This window comes from Prionailurus viverrinus, chromosome B2 (genome assembly GCF_022837055.1).
Source record: "Prionailurus viverrinus isolate Anna chromosome B2, UM_Priviv_1.0, whole genome shotgun sequence".
Lineage (NCBI taxonomy): Eukaryota > Metazoa > Chordata > Mammalia > Carnivora > Felidae > Prionailurus > Prionailurus viverrinus.
Window position 1 is genome coordinate 86,041,741 of NC_062565.1, and position 18,370 is coordinate 86,060,110.

General features: G+C 35.9%; 1 pseudogene; it reads right to left on the bottom strand.

The window, feature by feature from the left end:
• Positions 1 to 17,374: 17,374 nt before the first annotated feature.
• Positions 17,375 to 17,764, bottom strand: LOC125165723 (cytochrome c oxidase subunit 5B, mitochondrial-like; annotated as a pseudogene).
• Positions 17,765 to 18,370: the final 606 nt, after the last annotated feature.

The following is an 18,370-nucleotide window of genomic DNA, read 5'->3' on the forward strand; positions in this document are numbered from 1 at the left end:
CTCAACATCCAACCTAAGACGCTATAGCCTAACACTGGTGTGTTTTAGTGTTTAGTAAGATACAGTGGAACCACTCCAGAATTTGGAATCAAACAAATCTACTTTAAATCCCTGCTACAATTTAAGAGCCCTTTTTAAAAATCTGCCTATGTACATTTGAGAAAAGTTATTTAACCTTTATTAAACTGATTATTCTTTAATTGTAAAATGGAAATAAGCATCATGTAGTTCGTGTGAGAATTTAATTGAGATGAAGCCTCATAAAAAATGTACACTTCTCTCCAAAGTGGGCTCTGTGCTGACAGCAGAGAGCCTGATGTGGGGCTTGAACTCATGAACCATGAGACCATGACCTGAGCCAAAGTTGGATGCTTAACCAACTGAGCCACGCAGACACCCCTAAAATATTATTTTCTGAAACCTATGTTATAGAAGATAGGGCTATCACAAAACCAAAAAGTTTACTGTCCATTTTGATTTGGATATTATCACAGGGACACCAAGATAGACTAGTTGGACTAGTTAGACTAGTCAGCTATTTCATGTTTCACAATTACAAATGACACTTTGCCTAATTCTGGCTAAAAAGATATTGAAGCGACTGTGGAGTGTGATCGGTTATATTTCTGGAGAAAACTTAAAAATGAGTCCACACTTGTGCCTTGCACCACATTGTGCCAATGATACTGTAAACTAAAACATTGTAGGGCTCTGGGTGGCTCAGTCAAGCATTAGACTCTTGATATTGGCTTAGGTCATAATCTCATGGTCATGAGATTGAGCCCCGTGTCAGGCTCTGTGCTGACAGTATAGAGCCTGCTTGGGATTCTCTCTTTCCCCCTCTCTGTCCCTCCTCTGCTTGCACTTTCCCTTTGTCAAAATAAATAAACACTAAAAATAGGAAAATACTCTATGTTTTTCTCCACATGGTGAAGTGAGGCTTCAAAGAAAGATGTTTAATAAAACTAATTTAAAACAGTTAGATACAATTGCTCCTGGTGCCATCAGGAAGTGCAGATTTCTTCAAAATATGTCTAACAAACCCTTTTAAAAGTAAATTGATCTCTTTTCAAGAGAGATAGAGTGTGAGCTGGGGAGGGGCAGAGAGAGAGGGAGACACAGTACCTGAAGCAGGCTCCAGGCTCCAAGCTGTCAGCACAGAGCCCTACATGGGGCTTGAACCCATGAACCCATGAACCATGAGATCATGACCTGAGCTGAAGTCCCATGCTTAACCAACTGAGCCACTCAGGCACGCTGTTCTCTTTTAAAAGTTTTTAAAACTTATATTGTCACCTCAGGCTCCATCCTATATGTTCTTTCTCTAGAAATAAATAATACTGTTCTGAAGCTGATGTATATCATTTCAAAATGAGTTTTTGTATTTTTATTAAGTATAAAGGTATCTCTCAACAGTATCATTTATTGCTTAATAAATGGTACAAAAATGGTTAATGATATAGAAATTAATTTAAAACTTAGATTTTTACTGCCCAAAGTCTGTACAGTTTTACAAAAAGTTACTTCTGGATAACCAAATTTGCTATAAAGAGTTTTATCTTTTAAAAAAGTTCATATTTTAACAACTTATTCCCAATTTAAGATAAATGATTTATTTTTAAGTATTGTTCTTTCATCCACCAAACCTTTTTCAGTTTCTTTATTAGGTAGTAAAGTGTGGTAGTATATCCTTTTCAACTACTTATCTGAGGTTTTTTTCTTTTTTAGTCATATATTTTATTTATTTGTCTTGATTTATTTCACTGACAAGTTGTATTGGCAAGAATTTCTGCAATATTACAAAATCAAATCAATCACTCCTAATGTCAATTGCTTCCATTAAGTGAACAACTCAGGAAACAACAGATATTGACGAGGATGTGGAGAAAGGGGAACACTTTTGTACTGTTTGTGGGAGTACACACTGGTGCAGCCACTCTGGAAAACAGTATGGAGGTTCCTCAAAAAATTAAAAATAGAACTACCTATGACCCAGCAATTGTACTACTAGGAATTTATCCAAAGGATGCAAAAATGCTGATTAGAAGGGGCACATGCACCCCAATGTTTACAGCAGCACGATCAACAATAGCTAAATTATGGAAAGAGCCCAAATGTCCATCAACTGATGAATGGATAAAGAAGATGAGGTTTATATATACAATGGGTTACTCAGTGATCAAAAAGAATGAATTCTTGTCATTTACAACAAAGTGGATGGAACTAGAGTGTATTATGCTGAGCAAAATCAGAGAAAGACAAATATATGATTTCACTCATATGTGGAATTTAAGAAACAAAACACATGAACATAGAGGAAGGGAAGGTAAAATAAGATAAAAACAGAGATGGAGGCAAACCATAAGAGACTATTACATACGGAGAACAAACTGAGGTTTGCTGGGGGGAGATGGGGTGGGGATGAGCTAAGTGGGTGACGGTCATTAAGGAGGGCACTTATTGGGATGAGCACTGGGTGTTACTGTGGAAGTGATGAATCACTGGGTTCTACTCCTGAAACCAATACTACACTGTATGTTAACTAACTTCAATTTAATAAATGAATTGGAAAACAATTATTTTAAGTATGATGTTGAAAGAGCTATTAAAATAGAAATACAGAGAATGGTTAAGGGGAGAGAGAGATTCACTTGTATGATAAGTTAAGGATGTTAAGCCTTACATTTTAGTTTACAAAAAGTTTTGCTTTTCATTTTATCTGTCACCAATGAAGTTTGAATATTATCAACTGGTTTTTGCAACTATCTAATCATTACAGTCAAATTGGTTATATGATTTTTCTTTTAATGTTGACACATATTAATGAGTTATCTATTGCTTACAAGTAAATCTAGTGATGTATCTTTTTTTTTGAGCTAATCCTGAATTCCTTTTGTCAATATGTTTATAGGATTTTGCATTTATATCCTGAGTGATATTAGCCTATAATTTTCCTTCCCCAATTCAATGTCTGTCTTGTTTCAAAGTTCTATTATATCCAGTAAATGAATTTGTGACTCTTCCACTTTATCTATTATCTAGATTGCTTATCAAAGTTAAGGTTCATATCTTTCTTGATATAAGCCTGTCTATAAAAAGATTGTTTTTGGAATTTTGGCTAGGGGAAGTTTGAACTCAGGAGTGCCTTCACCCATTTTTTATTCTTCTTAAAAGGGGATTTTTTGATTATTTTTCCAAGGAAATTAATCTTTTAATCTAATCTTTTAAGTTTAGTGACACAAAGTTGCTTTTTGTATGCACTTGTAATCTTTAGTTTTATTTTCCATTTAGCTTTGTTTCCCTTAAAAAAAATTCTCTGCTTGTGACTTCTCTTTCTTCGGATATATATTGAACATTATTTATTTATTTTATTGGTCTCTTAAATAACCAATTTCTGGTTTTGATAATTTTCATCTATTTGATGATCTTATCTTTTGATGATTTTTGTTATATTTTCTATCATTATCATTTTTTTGATGCTACTTTCTTTAGCTTCACCTAATATGCTTTTTGTACCTTCTTGACACTTTTTTTAAGAAATCCAAAATGCAAAGGAGAAAAGACTGTATCAACTGACTTCATTATGAAACAAGAAGTAATATCCCACAGTTAGCAAATGCACAACAAAGCATTTTTTCCTCGTGTCATTGCCAATGCAGAGAAACTCATTTGGAGTTTTTTAGCTCATGAGGTTAAATGTAGTGTGCATTTTCTCATTTGGAGATTTGTGACGTGTGAGATTAAATGTACTGGGTAATTTATTAGCCAAGTTTTCATCATACTTTACAAACTTAATATATAGTTTTTTTTAATCTGTTTTTTAGTGTTTTCACTAATGCAGAAAGTATAGGTCTGTATTTTTCCCATAGTGATGGTCTTCATTAGTTATTACAGTTATTCCATATACCCATAAGTTTTAAAAGTTATTTAGAGTATGGGATTTAAAGTTAATATCATTTTTCCAAGATCATCGGAGAAATTTCATTTTAATATAAACAAAATCAAATGTATTTGGAAAACATGTTTAACCCAATAGTCAAGGTTCCAAATATCATAGATCATTTTTTAAACCCTAAGTGCACAAATATTATCTATGGAATATTTTTTAAAAAATCATCCAGGGGAAAACAAATCTCAACAACTCCATATGCTTCAGGGATTCATAATATATATTAGCATATTAAAAGCTTTGAGAATTCCTATTGTAGGTTAAATGAAATAAAATCTTGTTCATATTTGTTTAACTCAATGTTTTCCAATATACTTGAATATAGAACAACTTTTCTGAGAAACACTTCTAAAAAGTGTTTGTTACACCACAAATGCTTCATGGAACATAATTTAGAAAACACTGGGCTAATTCAACAATCATGTCCTTTCCTTGCTTTCACTGTTTCCATAATCTCTACACTGACCACGTAAAATGAGATCCTCTGTTCTCACTAGATGATTTAAGAAATTGGGAAATAAGACAATTAGGTACACTAATTGAATCATAGAATTAAACAGACATACCTACCAAATCACAACAGTGCTGGAGTACAGCAGGTGTCTTACCACACAGAGAGAACTGGCCCTGGAAGGAAAGAAGAGACCACTGCTCTCTGTGAGCTGGTGAGCTTCCAAAGCCTTTAGAAGGCTGACGTCGAGCCAGCCCTCCCAGTTTTTCTCCCACAATGTGCCATCTAGAAAAATCACTCCAGCTTCCCAGAGGAGGTGTATTGAGTAAATGAGTAGAAAAAGACCATGTGTTATACAAACTGGGATATCTTAAGCAAAGAAGGAAATACTTATTAGAACTGGGGAAGAAGTCTTTCTTAATATCCCCCAGCTTTTAGTTCTCTTAACCTATTGGAAAAATCCTTGCTCCTAGATCATCCTAGTGTGTACTCAGGCCCCTTGGGAGAGGGAATCCGTGTTACATTATCCATGAGGTCACTGCTTCTTTGGAGCCCTTTCTGTTTCCACATTTGGCCTCCAAACTTCAGAAATGACTCATAATAGCACATTAAATCAAAGGCCATTAATGTTTATTTGTTTTTGAGAGAGAGACAGAGTGTGAGCAGGGGAGGGGCAGAGAGAGAGGGAGACACAGAATCCAAAGCAGGCTCCAGGCTCTGAGCTGTCAGCACAGAGGCTGACATGGGACTTGAACCCACAAATTGTGAGATCATGACCTAAGCTGAAGTCAGACACTTAATGGACCGAGCCACCTGGGCATCCCTCCAAGGCCATTCTTTAGTCAAGAATGAAAAATATTTCCTTATTCTATTTTTTATCCCAAATTATGCCCAACTATGTTCACTAATATATCAAAATCTCTTTAATTAGATTAAATGACAATTAAAAATGTCTAATCACAAAATGCATAAAGATATTCATCTCTTCTTGAAGAGTTGCATTGTAGACATGACAACACTATTCACAAGATCTTATTTGATACACTTTTTGTTCCTGTAGTAGGGTAAATAATGATCCCCAAAGATGAACACATCCAAATCTCTGGACCTATAAATATATTACTTATACAGCAAAAGGGACTTTGTAGATTTGATTAATAGTCGAGATGGGGAGATTATCCTGGATGATGCAGGTAGACAGTACAATCACAAGCGTCCACAGAAGAGGGAGGCAGGAGGTTCAAAGTAGAAGAGAGCCGTGATAATGAAAGCAAAGGTGGAATGCTGTGCTTTGAAGATGAAGGAAGAGTCTCTGAGCCAAGAAATATACTTTTGATTCAGTGTATTCAAACTACCTCCTGTGAGGTATGGGTTCAGGAACTTTATTTAGTCTGCATTGAAGTTGAGCTCTGTCTATTACTTTGAAGTATTAGTGGAAAAGTACTTTAAAGTGCTTAGTGGAAAAAAAAATTTAGTGTGTGCCCCACAAAGATGTCTATAATTGTCTCTTGTTAGGTAATTGTTTAAGCCTGAGATACAGGCTTTCTCTTTGTCTCACATTTGCTGCTTAACTGCAAAATCACCTTCAGCAGATTTCTGAATGGAAGTTCCTACTGATGCTTCTGAAATGTGTCTTTATGGGTGCTGTGAGAACAAGTAAGCCTGCTGTGTGCTCCTGAGGTCATGGTCTTTAAGTCTGTGTTCATTTTTGAAGCTTTCTCAGGCATATTTCCTCAGGGAATGGACAACACCTACACCCAACACTAATTATTCCCTTGAATTTAAGGTCGGTCTTTCCAAAGTTTTCTTCCTGTACTTGAATGAAGGACAGAAGTTGGGGCCCCTAATTTTACACAGTCAGGCTAGGCTTTTCTTGGGGCTAACAAAATAAAAGGTAGAGTCTTACTGCTTTCTAGTAACTGGGAAAACAGCCCCTGGCCATTTAATTCCCCTACTCATAGACCTCTCTAAAGAGGTTTTCTTTCTTTCTTTCCTTTCTTTTCTTCCTTCCTTCTTTCCTTCCTTCCTTCCTTCCTTCCTTCCTTCCTTCCTTCCTTTGTTCTTTTCTTTCTTTCTTTCTTTCTTTCTTTCTTTCTTTCCTTGCTTTCTTTCTTGCTTTCTTGCTCTTTCTTTCTTTCTTTCGTTCTTTCTTTCTTTCTTTCTTTCAGGAAGCTCTACACCCAACACAAGGCTTGAATTCATGGACCCTGAGATCAAGAGTCACATATTCTACCAATTGAGCAAGCCAGGTGCCCCTAGACCCCTCTAAAGAACTCATTAAAATCCCCCCACCATGTTTATCCTAAAGTTTCTCCCCTTCAGTCCACCCTCAGCATAAGTCAATACCTCCTAGAAAAGTTGTATTGCAGCTTAGGCTGCAATCTGAGGCACAGCCAGCCAGCTGGAAATCTTGTTCAGGGCTCTCACCCCTATGCTGCCTTTAGATTAGACAGATTGTGTATTCTTTAACTTTTGGTCTCAGGGGATGATATTTTGTACTTGTTTATGGGGATGGAGGTCTCCATGAAAAAAGTCATGGACCTATGGACGGAGTCAATATGAGCACAGTCACTCACCGAGATCAAATATCAGGTGGCCCTCTTAACCCTCACAACTACAAAATCCCACCTAGCCTCTGATAAGTACTGAAAAGCTGCTAAAATCAGTTTGCTGTTCATACAGGGAAGCCCAAAGCCTCTCCACATGCTATGTCTGTAAATTTCACTGCCTCTTTCATTCCTTGGTTGTGTCAGAAAATATACCAAATATTGGGGGCTTTGAATGATAAAATAAATACCATCTATATTTTTCTGAACCAAGACAGAAAAAGAAAAAGCCCAATAATGTAGGGACTAAAATATCATCTTTGTTGCTGATTGAGTTTAGTCTGGGAGACAGAACTTCATATGAGATTGAAATGCACCTGATATTTGAGCCCAGAAATGGGCAGTCACAATCCTCCAGTCACAGCAGGGTTGGCCTTATTCAGGAAGCTGTGCTCTGGGGAATAAGAGAAAGTGTGCTTTCTGCAGGCTAACAGCTCCCCAAGAGGAAAGGACAATGCCAAGCCAAGCATGCACAGATTACTCTTCCTAAATTCACTGCCTATTTTGTCACTTCCCCCCTCCTTTGCTCCCCAGGCCCCGAAGACAGAGTGAGTGGAAGGAGGGTGAAGCTAATATGAATTTACACTGGAAAAACATATCAAAGTTGGAGAAGCTTTCATCCCAACAGTTACTTAAAATATAAAGACAAGACAGTATTATCCGAAAATACACTTTGTACTAAACAGTAGAAAACATTCAGTTTTGTGGCCCGTATCTGCCACTATGCTATTCATCTTTGAAGTATCTGGTAATTATTATTGGTTAATAATTCTGAGACAAGGTCGAAATAAATACTTTTTGGTTATGATAATAGTGTTTCTAAAAGTGGGGCCCCATACCAGCAGCTTTTAATCCATTATGTATCAAGAATGGAGCCAGCCGTAAACTTGATACCATAAGAGCTTTCTGAAGGACTAAATGCATGAAAATCAGCAAGTCTCTGGCTAAGTTTTACTCCCCTGGGGAACCACTGCTTTGCAACAATTGGGTTTTGACATAAAGAAGACTGGTGTCTTAACCCAGCTTCATCAATTATTTGCTATGTGATATTTGACAAGTTATATAATCTGTTATATAATCTGTTATATAGCAAGTTGTATAATCTGTTGTGCCTTAGTTTCCCAAATACAAAAAGGGGGCAATATATACTTCGTAGAGTCACGGTAAGGGTACCATGTTATAATACATTCAGCATCTAAACCTAACAGTCCTCATAAGTAACATTCATTTCATTTCTTTGCCATTATTAATTAAACTTTTGGTAAGTGTAAGCACATAGCTGCACACACCTGCTGTAGACTGCTCATAATCTGAGTTTATCCTCTATGCTACAGAGTGATTAGTTCACAGTGTCCTAATGACCATGTGAAAAAATGATAGAGTGAAGAGATCTGTCTGTGGTTTTATAACCTCCTATACTGCACAACCTATGAATATCTTTAATGTCTATTCTACTAACCTCCAACATCCCTATCTCACTAATTCCCCAATGGACTGGATCTTCTTCTAGAAGGCAGTTGTTTTGTATAGTATGCCTCAACCAACCTACAAGTGAAAATCACTGAAAGGTAACAAAAGTAACAAGAGCATTATAGTTGCTACTGATGTGAAAATCTGCTTTAGGGCCTCAGACGCATATTTCAAAGAATCAACAGCAGTTTATATTCAAGAAGGTGCTTAGAGTGGTTTTCTAGTTAACACAAATGTGAATATCTCAAACTAGTGTAAAGATTGTGAAGATGATCATTATAGAGATGCTCTATATTTAGTAACTTCAAAGGAAAATATACTGTGATATCTGTGACTTTTACCTGTATTCCTCTATCATTACCACCTGGTCATGTCTCTACTCTTTTTACCCCCATTTGTGTAGTTACATGTAAATTTTTTTAAGTAGCTTATATCCTATTTGTACCTTTTCACTCATTTTCCATCTAATTCTCTGTTCCTACACCCAGTGGCTTGTCTTTCTTTACTTCATATTAAGTTTTGCAGCCAGCCCTGTATTTTAACTTCACATAACCGCTATACCTTTGGTTGTCTCCAAGGATTCAAGATTTTATCTTGCAACTTGTCTCCAGTTTTACGGTAGTAAAGAGCAGGACTTTGGCCTCAGGCACAATCAGGGCTTGAGCCCGAGCTGTGCTTTCAACCTGTGGAGTTTTCAATTTCCTCACCCTTAAATAGGGATCACAACTCTCACAAGGATTATTGTAAAGTTTAACAAGGTAATAAATGTAAAGTTCTTATACTGTCTCTGGCACATGGCCAGTACTCAGTAAATGTTAGCCTGTTTTAAGTTGTGTGTGTGTGTGTGTGTATGTGTGTATACACACATATGCATATATATATATATATATATATATATATGTATGTATATAAAATTGTGTATATATGTACAAAGTTTAACTTCATTATAGTGGACTATATTTTATCAACATCAAAATAGTTTAGATATAAAATATCAAAATATCATTTAGGAGAGAGAGTATATCATGATGATCAGGTAGAGACTTTAGTTCCAGGGCTGAATCCCTAATCTACTCTTTTTTTTAATGTATTGAAGTATAACTGAAATATAATATCCAATTAGTTCAGGTATGCATCATAGTGAATCAATAGTTTTATACATTGCAAAATGATCTCTATGTTAAGTCTGGTTACCATCTGTCACCATGAAAAATTATTACAATATTATTGACTATATTCTCCATGCCATACATTGTATTCCCATGGATTATTTACTTTGTAACTGGAAGTTTGTACCTCTTAATCCCTTTCACCTATTATGCCTGCACACCAGTTTGGCCCCACTGTGGTAATGACCACTTTGCTTCCTGTAGCTCTGAGTCTGCCTCTGTTTTGTTTTGTTTGGTCATTTTGTTCAGTTTTTTTTTTTATTCTATAGGAAGTGAAATTATATCACATTTGTTTTTCCCTGTCTAACTTATTTCACTTAGCATTATACTGTGTCCATCCATGTTGCTGCAAATGGCAGGATTTCCTTCTTTTTATGGCTGAATAATACTCCCTCGTGTGTGTGTGTGTGTGTGTGTGTGTGTGTGTGTGTGTGTAAATAACATCATCTTTATCTATTCATCTATCAATGGGCACTTGGGTTGCTTCTATAGCCTCATTATTATAAATAATGCTGTACCTGTAGGAGTGCATAAATCTCTTTGAATTGAGTGCTTTGTTTTCTTCAGAATTCCAGACCTAGAATTGCTGGATCCTATGGTAGTTCTACTTTCAATTTTTTGAGGAACTCTACCTTGTTTTTCACATTGGCTGCACCAATCTACATTTCCATCAACAGTTCACAAGGGTTCCCTTTCTCCACATACTTGCAACCCTTGTTATTTTTTGTAGATTTCATAATAGCCAACATAACAAAGGAGGCAAGAATTTACAATGGGGAAAAGAAAGTCTCTTCAATAAATGGTTTTGAGAAAACTGGACAGCTACATGTGAAAGAATGAAACTAGACCACTATATTATAGCATATACAAAAATGAATTCAAAATGGATGAAAGCTTGAATGTAAGACCTGAAACCATAAAATCTCTAGAAGAAAACATGGGCAGTAAACTTTTTGGCACTGGTTCTCATAATGGTTTTTTTTTTTTGATGAGCCAACTGAGGCAAAGGCAATAAAAGCTAAAACAAATGAATGGAATTACATCAAACTGTAAAGCTTTTGCACAGTGAAGAAAACCATCGACAAAATGAAAAGGCAACCTAATGAATGGCAGAAGATTTTTACAAATTATACATCCAATAAAGGGTTAATATCCAAAATATATAAAGAACTTCTACAACTTAACACTGAAAAAAAAACTTGAGTTAAAAGTGAGCAAAAGACTTGAATAAACATTTTCCCAATCTACTCTCTAGCTGGGAGACCCAAGTTAGTTACACAAGTTAGTTAGCCTCTATGTATATCAGTTGCCTGATCTGTAAAAAAGAGAATTGATAGTCAACAATTCATAGGTTTGTTGTGAGAATTCAACTTAGAAAATTACCTAGCACATAAGCATTTAATAAGCATTTCAGGGACACCTAGGTGGTTCAGTTGGTTAAGCATCTGACTCTGGATCTCATCTCAGGTCTTGATCTCAGGGTCATGAGCTTTAGCCCTACATTGGGCTCCACTGTGGGCATGGAGCCTACTTAAAAAAAATAATTCCTTTCATGGAAAGAATGATGTAAATATTTGTTATATTATAAAATTGAAGACAATCTCTATATTTTCTAATATAGAATAGCATAAAATATTCAGCATCACTCATCATCAGGGAAACGCAAAGCAAAACAACAATGAGATATCACCTCACACCTGTCGGAATGATTAACACACACACGCACACACACACACACACACGAAACAACAAGTGTTGGTGAGGATGTGGAGGAAAAGGAACTCTCTTGCATTGTTGATGGGAATGCAAAATTGGTGCAGCCGTTGAGGAAAACACTATGGAAGTTCCTCAAAAAATTAAAAATAGAACTACCCTAGGGTCCAGGAATTGCACTACTGGGTATTTACTCAAAAAATACCAAAAGACTAATTCAAAGGAATACATACACCCCTATGTTTGTTGCAGCATTATTTAAAATAAACAAATGATGGAAGCAGCCCAAGTGCCCATCAATAGATGAATGGATAAAGAAGTGGTGCATATATATGCAATGGAATATTACTCAGCCATAAAACAAGAGAAAATCTTGCCATTGGAAACGGTAACATGGATGGAGTTAGAAAGTATAGTACGGAGTGAAATAAGTCAGTCAGGAAAGACAAAATCCATATGATTTCACTCATATGTGGAATTTAAGAAGCAAAACAACTGAGCAAAGGGAGAAGAGAGAGAGAGAGAGAGAGAGAGAGAGAGAGAGAGAGAGAGACAAACCAAGGAAGTTTTTCAACTATAGAGAACAAACTGATGGTTAGCAGAGGGGAGGTGGGTGGAGGGAATGGGTGAAATAGGTGACAGAGATTAAAGAGTACACTTATCATGATGAAATAAAATAATAAAATGAAATAGATCAGCTAAAACATTAAAACTTAAAAAAAATAATAATACTTGTAATATGTGCAATGTATGCTTTAAATTGTTTTTTCTTCTTAAGAGAATGTTGTATAAAGGGATAAAATGTTCTAAGATTTATTTTATACTCCTGCAAAACATGTTCTCTAAAGATGAAATAGCAATTCCATTTCATAATGTCCTCTATTTAATATTCACTTTATGTGTATTGGGGCACCTGGGTGGCTCAGTCCATTAAGCGTCCTATTTTGGCTCAGGTCATGATCTAATGGTTCCTGGGTTCGAGCCATGCTTGGGCTCTGTGCTGACAACCCAGAGCCTGGAACCTGCTTTGCATTCTTTGTCTTCCTTTCTGTCTCTGCCCCTCCCCCAATCGCGCTCTGTCTCTCTCCCTCTCAAAGATAAATAAACATTAACAAAAAAAATGTTTTTAATTCACTTTATGTGTATAAAGATGCAAAAGGTGCTTTCATATTATATCACTGCTGTTTAGTATTTTAATTTTTTATCTATTTATTTTTAACATGTATTCATTTTTGAGAGACAGAGAGAGACAGTGTGAGTGAGGAGGGGCAGAGAGAGAGGGAGACACAGAATCTGAAGCAGGCTCCAGGCTCTGAACTGTCAGCACAGAGCCCAACACGGGGCTCCTTCACGACCTGAGCTGAAGTAGAATGCTTAACTGACTGAGCCACCCGGGCGCCCCGACTGGTGTTTAATATTTTAAATTCAGGGTCAGATAAAAGCTTTACATAGATGAGGGAAAACAACATGATTACTAACTTGTTAATAACTCTAATTATACTATCAACACACACACATGCGCACACACACACATTATGTTCTCTCATTTTGTTTGTAATTGAACTGAGAGAGATTAAGGAGTAAAATGTACAGCAATATTGTCCAATAGAAATAAAATGAGCCACAAGTGCAAATTATATATTTTTACATTTTCTAGGAGATGCATTAAATAAGCAAAAAAAGTCTTGTGAAACTTATTTTCATATTGTTATAGCGCAATGCAAAATATTCTTTCAACATTGAATTAAATGTAATAAATAAATTAAATAATTTAATAGTAATCAACATAGCAATTAATTTTAAATTTACATTTAAAATACTCTAATTTTTGTAATGCCTTAAATCAAGTGAATATTAAATACAACTGAGGTATTTTGTGTTGTTTTATACTAAGTCTTCAAAACCCAGTGTGTATTTTATACTAAGAGCCCCTTGCCATTTGAATTAGCCCGCATGCTAGGGCTCAATAGCCGCTGGTAGCTAGTAGCTGCTAAATTGTACAGCACAGGTTAGAAAAAAGACATTTCTCTGAAGAGAGACATGGATGTAAAGTACTTTAAATAATCATAGCCTCTTCTGCTTCAATCCCTACTTCTGTGGTTCAGAAAAAAATCCACTGGGGTTTTCAAGTTGCTCTCCCAACTCTCAAACATTCTATTCTATGAAAACAAAACAAAACAAACAAACCAAAAAAAAAAAAACCCTAAATCTTTCTAGTTCTAAAACTGGAAGAAAAAATATATATCTGAGAGTGGCCAAATCCAATATATTTAAACAGAGTCCGATACCGAACAGAATTATATAAAACATACACAAGACTTATCAGACAATTTTCAGAAATTCTTGAAGGTAGACAAAGACAAATTTTCAAAAATATAATAATTTACACTAATGCATTCCCCACAGAATCCCAGACAGTGTTTTATGATATAATTGAGGCCCATATATCCATTGGCCTTTTCAGTGTCACTGACAGTATTTCATAGACTCTAATAACCTCCAACTCTAGTATTAAATGCTCACATTATTGGCAAACCTACAATGCAACTTGCAGACTGGGGATCGACCACAACTGGCTCCACTGCCAGCAGCACAAAGAAAACATTGCTTTTAATGTAGCTCATTTCTGAGTTTGGAACTGAGGGAAACTTAGGGTTTCTTCATCTTAAATAGTGTGTTTACCTTTCCAAGAAACCAAATCTGCTTGTTAACCACTTCTCTTGTCTCTTAAGATATCCCTTCCATCATATTTTATTTTCTTTCATACCAAGGCTTCTTCCTGGACTCTTTCCTAATTAGCTGATCTTGAGAGAGTAGACACTTCAAAATCCCATTGAACTCTGACCTTCAAACAAGAACAGAGATAGATCTATGAAACTTTTAGACCATTCTTCTAGAGCTCACATTTCATCTGCAAAGCAAAATGCACCTTGGTCTTTAAGCCTATACCCTGGGCATTAGGCAGAAATGTAATTATCTCTTCCACATCTACATAACCTTGGGAAAACTCAGCTACCTTCTTAAAATCATGTATTTAAATGTCCATGACTCAACAAATACATATTTGTAGTCTAGATCTTTGTTTTAAACTCTACAACCCGTAGCCTGTTGACTCTCTGGACTTACTTCTCTCAGGCACCTCATTAGTAGGGTGACCAATCATCCCAGTTTTCCAGACACTGTCCCAATTTTATCACCAAAATTTCTATATCCTAGGAAACCTCTTAGCTTAGTTTTCTGGAACAGTTGGTAACCTGGAGGTGTCCGACCTTGATTATATGATCTTCGACCCAGTTCCTGAGTATTTAGAAGTCACGAAATCCACATAGTCATACATATTGTGAAAGCAACCCTAGATTCCTTTCTCTTCTTTTATTTATTCTTTCATTTATTCAGGTCATATTTATGGACTATCAACTAGGGATTTATCAATTAGAAACCTGACAAAAAATATGTGCATTTATACAGTTCACATTTAATCGTGGAAATATGGAAAACAAATAGAAAAATAATACATAAGGTCTTCTAGTAAAGTAAGAACCAAATAAGGATGCCTGTGTGGCTCAGTTGGTTGAGTGTCCAACTCTTGATTTCTGCTCAGGTCGCAATCCCAGGGTCATGGAATCGAGCCTCCATGCTCAGTGTGGAGCCTGCTTAAAATTTTCTCTCTTATTCCCTCTGCCTCTCTCCCCAGCTCATGTTCACTCTCTCTCTAAAATAATAAAAATAATTTAAAAAGATCAAAATAAAACAGAGCAGAGGGAGATAGGAAGTACAATGTGTAGGTATGTAAACTTCCTATAGTACCTGCATTACCAAGGCATCCTCCCCTTTCCACTAAATTTCTCTAATTCATAGGGAGCTCATTTCCATCACTAGATTCAAGGGGACACTTATTTGTATAGGTCAGTCATGATAATCTCAAACCCCTTTCCAATTTCAGTGAATTCCAAGCTAGATCCAATTAACTCATAACATTCCCCTGGCAAATCCAAAGTTTAACACATGGCCTAATCAATCCAAAGGTTTGCATTCCAATACTGTATGAAAAGTATTTTTTTTTATTAGACTTCAACACAGAAACAAATTTTCCAGCTCCCGTGGGCAGCCAGATCTTTTCTGTTGAGGAAAGAAACCAACTCACAAAGTTTAGAAAACAGTTAAGGAACAGAGCCAGAGATTAATTCATATCAGAAGTAGAGGAGACTATGTTTTGTAACATTTCGTTAAGTGACATAAAATATGACTTTATTGTCAAAGCCAGTTAGTTGTCTTTGGGATTTCTATCACTCGTTACATAAATGGTACAGCTTCTCTACCCTCAATAACTATTGATGTAGTTTTTCTTCGACCTGGAATGTATTTTATTTATTCTGTATCTGGGAGACTACCAAAGCTGCACATGTGAAACTTTTTCCCCAAACCACCTCAGCCTAAGTTAGCTGCTTTTCTCCTCTCTTTCTGTGGTACCACAATAGAGAACTAATCACACACTGCAATTGTATATTTATGTCAATTTTATTATATCTAAATTGGAGGAGAGTGATTAAATTATGATTAAGAAGCCTTCTATCTTTAATATTTTCTGATTCAGTTATATGATCATATTTTAAACGCTAAGAATTGATAGATAATACCTCCACCATAGTCCTAGACTATAAATTTTAGCTATGTTATTGTACACCAAGGAAAGATAAAATTTAATCTTGCCTCACAGTTGCCACTTATCTATTTTGACAGGAAAATATAAAACCTAATTTTTTCTACTGAATGTGACAGGTTTCTGTTTACTGTGAACACAGATTCGAAATTATTTTCTTATGATACAGATTTGAAAGGTCAGTTATAAAATATTTCTTTTTAGGGAAACACATAGGTAATTTTCAAATTTTTAAGTTATTTTAAATATGAAAGTTTTCTTCCCCCAAATGGTAAAGTTTTAAGTCCACTTAAAAATTTTCCCTGTAATTATCCCTTTTTCAAGTACTAATGTTTCTTCCAAGTCACATATATTCATAAGCAAAATTGATTGCACATTATAATTTTTATAACTGTAAAAGATACATCAAAAATAAGTTTTTCCCCTTTTTATGTGATTTTGACACATCTAGACTCCTATCTGAACCAATATTTGTTTGTTTGTTTGTTTGTTTCCCCAGAAAGAATCCCTCTCTAAAACTCTGCTGTGTTATTAAGTTCACACTGAAAGTTGCTTAGGAATTGACCTGAAAGTGAGAAAAACATGCAAATAAATTTCTTCCTGTAAGAAACAGGTTCTATAGTCTCATATTAATGCAAATAAAAATAAGGGGAAGAGGACAGATAATTTGTGAAGAAAGCAAGAAAATAATTATCCAGATTGGACAGAAGGAAGATACAGTAAAGTTTTCATACCATTCTAAAGTAAATTTAGCCAGAACTTCAAGATCTGTTTCTCCCCCTACAGAAATGTGGAAAGGGTGTAATTTCTTTGTTGCTTGTGACTTGTTCCACTTAAGACAGCAGCCCTTCAACAACAGCTCACCTTCTGCATCTAGGAAGACAAACGGGAACTTCCACAGGTAGCGGAGAGACTAGAATCCCCCAGAGAATGTTGGGAACATCTTGCTTATGCCTGATAAGTGGCTATCCAGTGAATTAAAAGCACTTAACCCATTGAAATGATTTAGGTAACTGTGAAGGTAGATACCATTTGCAATTATATTTCATATTTATGTGCATTTCTCAATTTTTATGTCTAAACTATGACTGGTAGTAATAATGAGAAAGTAAACTCAGATGCATGGAATGTTTCATAGATCTAGGAAAATAGCTTTAAATTTAATTCATAAATCTATATATTTTATTACACAGTAAATATATTTAAACTTATTAAAGAAATTTCAGTGTGCTGTAGTTAATAAGCAGATAGGACAGAAAATGACTTTTTTTTTTTGAGAAAGAGCCAATGCAATGGCTAGTCTTTATTGGAAAGAAGAACCTTTACAGCACATTTTGAGCAACTCAGTGCAAAGGCTCAGTGGGCCAACTGATGGGGCACCAGCTTGTAAACGGTTCCACAGCTAGGGCATGGCCAGGTCTTGCCTTTGTAAACCCAGAACCCGATGAGGGCACTATTGTCCTCTCCACAGATGTAGCCCACTGTTCGCTCTTTGGTGACAGATGGGACTCAGTTAGGGTCTTCTTTGGTGTCTGAAGCTGCCTTTGGGGCTATCATACTGTATGGATCCAGTCCCTTCCGTGCACCATCATGACCTCCCTCTCCAGCCCATCCACCTTCTCTTCATCAGTGGGAGCACCACTTTCAGATGCCCTGGAGCACACCCCGAAGACTTCATTGGGACCACCAGCCCTGAGGGGCTGCTCCAAACAGCACTTCAACTCCGCGAAGTAACCTGGAAGCCATAACACCACTACAACCAGCAGCATTTCCAGAACAGGCTCTAGAACAGAAAATGTTTTAACTAAATCTCAGTCTCTCACTCCAGTCTTCCTAATCCCGGTTGTAAATACTGAATCAATTCTTTTCAACGTTCTGTTTTTATTTCTTTTCCTGTTTTCTAACAGCTTAATGCTCTACTTTTTTATTTATTATCAATTTCAAAAAATATCGAATTACTCCCCCATAAAACTTCAAAGTGGGAGATTAGCTTACTTAAATCTAAGCCACTTCCTTCCACACTAAAATTGTTCCATGGTTATACCAGTGATATACTGGTAACATTTAAACAATGGATTCGCTGAGGTGAAGAGACACCAATTTGTAGCATTTGCTAACTCCCATGGCTAATTTCAAACTACTGGAGAACTAACTTGAAAAATTCCTGAAAAATCTAAAAATTAGTTCTAGCAATTTAGGACAGAACAACTGTACTACATTACCAGACAGAATCTATTTACACTAGTGTTTTTTTTAACACTAAATAATACATTTCTATTTATGGATGAAGGTTCTTCATACTGTAACTTGACTTTGCCCTTTCTTCCTGCCTTCTATCGTGAACCTTATTCA